The sequence below is a fragment of the Pinus tabuliformis genome, chromosome 2_2 (genome assembly GCF_031772625.1).
Source record: "Pinus tabuliformis cultivar Carrire ecotype Pingquan chromosome 2_2, CPIR1, whole genome shotgun sequence".
NCBI classification, from domain to species: Eukaryota; Viridiplantae; Streptophyta; class Pinopsida; order Pinales; family Pinaceae; genus Pinus; species Pinus tabuliformis.
The window spans coordinates 517,497,261-517,503,721 of NC_142300.1; the positions used below are offsets into that span (position 1 = coordinate 517,497,261).

A 6,461-nucleotide genomic window follows, 5' to 3' on the forward strand; every position below is an offset into this window, starting at 1 on the left:
TCATACCATTCATAATCTGATACTTTTCTTTTTGACAGTAAGGTGAAAACACCGAACTAATTGTTATTAGTAGAATGGCATTTTTATAGTAATTGCTAAACTCATTTTATCGGGAATCAAATTTAGTTCGATATAAGAAATACTTGTTTATTCAAAATAATAATAATAATCTGAAGGTTTATTAATACATACAATTTTTTGCGTAGTAAAAAACAAATCAATCTAAAAACCAATAAACCTTAACGTATAGCATTGCTATTTTGAAGTTTAAAAAAAACCATCAAATTATTGAATTGCAATGACTAACATTGAAATGATACACATGATCAGATATCAATATTGAGGACTATGAAAGTTTAGGTTAATTTTTAATGGAGATGCATATGTAGACAATGTTAAATTGTATGTTTAACAAAAAAAATAACTAAAAATTAATTGGTTTATATGAGGTTTAGTTTTTACCAGTTACAAATTTGAATCTCATAAAAAGATTGAGATTGAGAATAAAAGTTAATTTTGGAAAATTAAACTATCTTGAAAGTGTCTAAGTTCTATAAAACTTTGCACAATTTTAGTACAAAATTTCTTACAATTTTAAAGATAACATCCTTTCTTACAATTTTAAAGATAACATCCTATTAATGAAAAATTCGTTCTTCCATCTAACATTAAAGCTAATCTAAAAAATAACCCTATTAAGATCTATTAGAGCTATTAGTACACATTAGAGCTATTAGTACACATGAGGCGGTTAGAGACTTGAGCCAAGGACTGTAGATTTGTTTTAACGAAGGTATCCACGAATAAACGCGTCTCCTCTGTTGTATTCCCTTGTGGCACATCCACCTCGTAGGATTCGATCACAATGGTACCGGGTTTCCCATTGATAAGCCTCTCGTGCAGAGTGGTGATGGATCGATAATTGTTGAGCCTGTGAATGCCTCCCACGATGCTGATGCTCAGAATATGCCGCTCGTCGTCCAAAATGTCCAGTCGCTCCGTACTAGTGGCCGCCGGCAGACCAGAGACGACTTGATACTCCCTGAAGCAGCCAACCTTGACCTTCGAATCGCCCTCACCCCGAATGCAACAGGTGCGGATGAATGGTTTGTAGATTTGGGGCTCTTCGAAGCGTCGCACCAGAGACCAGACAACGCTCACAGGCGCCTCCACTCGCTGCACAAAAAACGATGAACACTTGCAGTCTTTTCCCCGATCATGTGTATGAGAATGGTATCGCCCTACCACATCCTGCAACCATTCCGCATATCCTTCGTCCCCCTGCAAGCACAGCACTTCGCTGCTCATGTTAATTTGTATGGACGCGCCCAACGATCTAGAGGTGGGCTTCTCTTTCTCAGTACTCGCCAAGGTCAAATTCCGTGATGATCTCAACACATGCTGAGGCAACGAGCCATAGAGAGCAGTACTGAGAAACAACCCTATTCCAGTTAGCCCGCCCAGAGAATACACTCCAACAACATACTTTTATGGATTAGGCTTTTCACGCTTATATAACCTACCGTCTAGCGAGTTCCTTAAAAGTCTCACGGCAAAAGTTTGTGGAGTCGGCGGCCTTCGAGGATTTGCTTTGGTTGTAGACAGATGGAGTGAAATCCAAAACAACCACGTGATGCTCACTCGCTAACATACCTATACCCATACGCATGTATGAGCAGCCATGGATCTTGCACGCGGTGATGGAATTTGATTGATTGGTAAATTGTTTCTTCGAGGGATATTTGTGGGACCAGGGAGGGATATTTGTGGGACCAGGGTGTTTTAGATTGAAATTCCTATTCTGCTGCTATATGTGAAAATATTTGAAAAAGAAATGTGGGAACAATGAATTTTTGGAAATTAGAGCAGTTAGATTTCTAGTCAATTTTTAGTGTACACTAGTTTGAAATTAGAGCAATTAGACTTCTAGTCACATTTTAGTTTGGACACCGAAAATAAGGATAGTGCATCAATTGGGTAATAAGTACATATGCATGATTTTATTTTAAATTTTGATACTTGTTTTCAAACTTTATTTTGGATTTTGGTATTCCAATTTTAAAGATGTAGAGATGTTAGTTATAATATTATGAGAGTGATAAAAATGTCACTAATTTAGAAAGACAAAATGTCATATATATTAAGCAAATGCTATAGGGTTCAGTGAGGCCTCAGGGTGTGCGAGGACCCACTCTCATATGATTGGTAATGAGTGCTCAACCAAGGATCTTGGTGTTAGAGCATCACACAACTAGATAGACGAGATGAGTTGTGGTGAGGGTAGGAATTTCAAATCTGAAACACTCGTCAAATTAGATGGTTTTGCAACTCTAGTGTCCATTTTAATCATTTTAAGAATGTTGACATGCAGGGAGTGTTTATGGCTATATTTAACACGAAAATCACCTCGTGATGTGCAATTTTCCCATCAAATTCTATCCCCAGTTGTGGTGCCTCGTCTTACATTGGGTAAGAGAGCGCTCATGCACGAGTATGCCAAGTTATGGCACGAGAGATGTGAGATGTGTGGCCAAAGGCATACATGAGCCTGAGCCAAGCAAGCTAGAGTTGGGCATGGAAGTTGGGCACACACCCCATGCCATAGAAAATTGATGATGGGTGAGCCAATGCGCACAGTGGGTGAGTCGACATGGAGACAAACTACTTATGGCGAGATGTGGAGGATATGATGGGAAAAGTGTCACGTGAGTGGGACGTACCAAGCATACGAAGAGTCACAACCCTTGGTGCTCTACCTCCCCATGATATATATATATATATATATATATATACACGAGTGAACGAGTTATGGAGGATACACAAACTTAGAACAAGAATTGTAGGGTTAAAAGATGAGCAAGCGAAGCCAAGACTCAAATTTTCTTGTGCTCTAGACAATGCGCTACATGGAGTGTTAGATGCCCGAGTTAGCATGGTTTGAGTTGTTCACCATAGGTGGAATTACTCGAGTGATACGACAAGAGAGGAGGTTTTAGGGCAAGGTAGGTTGAGATAGGCTACATAAGCCATGACAAATTTGTATTGTTGACTGTTGTGTTGGTTTAGGTTGCAAGTTGGGTGTGTGGCTAGCATGACTCACAAGGCTTGACATTGTATATGGTCCCATTTTTAGGTTAACCTAAGCCTGATTGTACACATATTCATTTGGTTTATGATTACATCGATGGAGTATTAATCCAAGGGTTGCTCCAACCATATTCATGGTGTTGCAAATTTTGGTGTATGTAATGTTTATGACATAATTGTTATATGTGATAATTGATGCAACAAATATACACTTGGCTTTGGATTAAGTATGAAATTCTTTTATATAACTTAGTTAATGCATAACACAAGTGTTGATTTGTGAGGCATAGTTTGGGTGTAGTTTCAATAAAGTGATTTAGTTATTGGCGAGAAACACACTAGTGCAACATGACTAGAGATCATAGAGTGCCTCAAATCATATGAAGGATCTAGGGGAATGATAGGAGGTATTGAAGCATAATGAAGATGTGCAAGAATTGAGGTATGTCATTCCCTGTTCACATGATGATTTGTATATGAGGATTGGTTTGCCAGGGAACGTTCAAGACAACCATAGGTGTAGGATGTGTTTTGTGGACACATTGATCAACATGAAGACAATATAAGCACTTGTAGATATGGGTGCATTTCACAACTTCATGAAAGCATAATTTGCAAGGGAACATAGATATTGGGTAGCTACCAATAGGTCAATAGTGAATGTGATGAAATATAAGACTAGGGAAACCAAAGATTTGGATTTAGGTTTTCCAGTTTAGATTGATGGGTGAAGTGCTTTGGTTAGCTTCATGGTGATGTTGATGGATGATTTTCATTTCTACTCGGACATAATTTTCTCAGGGAGAATAGGGTGATCCCTATGCCTTGGTTGGATCCTTATGATGGGTTATGAGGAGATGTGGGATGTGTGAAAAACCACACAAAATTCAAGAGAGGTGCATTTTGTGTCTACATTGAGCATGAAGAGGGAAACACAGTAACTAGATGCCTTATTGTATGCCACGATGATGAGGGAATGGGGATGATTATTTTATTGAATCTTTATGTTTTATTGGAGGCATAGGAAGACTAGATGTTGGATGAATTTCTAGAAGTGATCTCATGTAGTCGAGCAGTTGACCATCACAATGAGCTTGAGTTGGGACTGTAGTCACCAACACAAGCTCCTTATGGGCTATTAAGCCATGTGTTGGATGAGCTTAGACATTAGTTGTTAGATCTAGTTGATGCAAGTTTCATTCATCCTTCCTCATCCACATATGGTTATGTACTTCTCTAGTGCTCTTGGAAAAGAAGGATACTAATGAGTTGAGGATATGTCTTCACTGCAAGGAATTGAATGAGAAGACAATGAAGAATAGATACCCACTTCTGCTTGTAGCAAATTGCTTCAACAAATTTTCTAAGCTCAAAATGTTCATGAAGCTTGACCTAAGACAACATTACTATTAAATGCAGATAATAGAGGGTGATGAGGCAAATACGAGCATGGTTATGAGGTGTGGGAGCTTTTATTTCCTAGTGATGCATATTGGATTCTGTAATGCCCCAACCACTTTCTCCACCTTAATGAATAATGTTTTGTGTCCCTTCCTTGATAGGTTTTTTGCAGTATATTTTGATGATACCATAGTATTTAGTAGGGCATGTACGAGCATAAGAATCACTTGGAATAATTTTTTGAGGCACTAAGGCATAACGAGTTGTACTTGAAGAAGTCAAAGTGTATGCTTTCTTAGACAGAGATATCATTTATGGGTCATTGGTTTGAAAAGGGATGTATTCACATGTACCTTGAAAGGTTTAACATGATAAAGGATTGGGAGGAGCCTTGTAGTGTGCACAAGGTTAGGCTCTTCATCAAATGATTAGTAGGATTTCCCCTCACTATGATCCATGTTTTAGCTTTTGGAACTTCCTAAAAGAAAAAATATAGCAAAAATTGCAATATGTCCTATTTGATGCATGATTTTAGGAGCATCTAGGAAGCTTGACTTCCTATAATCATATATCCTAAAATTTCATGACCCAAGATCTTAAAGATCGATAAGAGGATTAGCAATATTTCCCCTCACTATCATCCAAGTTTTAGCTTCTATAACTTCCTATAAGAAAAGTTATAACAAAAATTCCAACATCGCCTATTTAATGCATGATTTTAGGAGCATCTAGGAATCTCGAATTCCTCTAATCATAACTCTTAAAATATCACAACCTAAGAGCTAAAATTTTGACCAAATTATTATCAATATTTAGCCTCACTATAGTTTAAGTTTTTGCTTCTGGAACATCTCAGAAGAAAATCTATAGCATAAATGCCAACATGGCCTATTTATATATGCATTTAGGAATCCAAACTTCCTATGGGCATATTTCCTAAAGTTTCATGAACCAAGATTTGAAAATTGGACCTAATGATAAACAACATTTGTCTTCACTGCAATCCAAGTTTCAGCTTTTGGAACCTCCCAGAAGAAAAGTTATGGTAGAAATTCCAACATGGCTTGTTTAAAGAAGAATTTAGGAAGTCTATCTTCCTCAACCATTTTTGTTACAAAATTTGATACTTATAAAAAAAATACAACCAAATATTATAAGAGCTATAGTCATGATAATTTTTCTAAAGGGTAAATGAATGTACATATAAACTTTTTGAAAAGAGAAATTAAATAATCATGCATAAGATATACTTATCATGACTCAAATCCTTTGCAATCTAGAACTGAAGAAAGGTGAACCACACTGCACCCAACCATAGGTTCAGTTATGCTACAACCTTTCACATAGTTGGCCACCCCTGAGCCAGATCTTGATTCCTTTGTGGAAAAACTAAACTTAGGGATTTATCACATAGTTTTCATACCATATTTAACTCAAAAAGTGAAAGCCACTCTCCTTTACACATAGGAATGAATTTCAGTGTCCAGTCTCTCCATTCCTTTGCGAGGCCCGTAAACATTTGCAAATGGAAATATAGGTTTGTATAGTACAAGGGAGTCCTTCTTTTATTTTTTCAGTCCATGATCCCTCCCTTTCCTTGTGTTCTATATGCCACACAAAAATAGGAAAACTCGCAAAACCATCTAATCCAACAAGAGAGTACTACAACTCATTCAATTCTTGTTACTCAAGTTGTTACCAAATCTCACGCCAATTCAAATTTCTATGTGAGGGAGAGAGAGATCTATGAGAGAGTAGTAGAAGTGAAAAAAATTATAATCTTAAGAAAAATAAGAAACCCTTGCTTACTCCTCTCTCTTATTTTTATAATCACACCCTGGCCATTCATCTTCCCAACATTTCAACTTTTTGGGAAGACTAACCATCACATCAAATGGTAATATTCATCGAAGGAATATTTTTCCTCTTAAGTCAAATTTTCCCCTCCCCAAGGAATCATAACTTTTTTGTTG

The 6,461-nt window shown here is 37.2% G+C and overlaps 1 pseudogene; it reads right to left on the minus strand.

Moving 5' to 3' along the window:
• Positions 1-545: 545 nt before the first annotated feature.
• Positions 546-1,521, minus strand: LOC149193616 (abscisic acid receptor PYL8 pseudogene; annotated as a pseudogene).
• Positions 1,522-6,461: the final 4,940 nt, after the last annotated feature.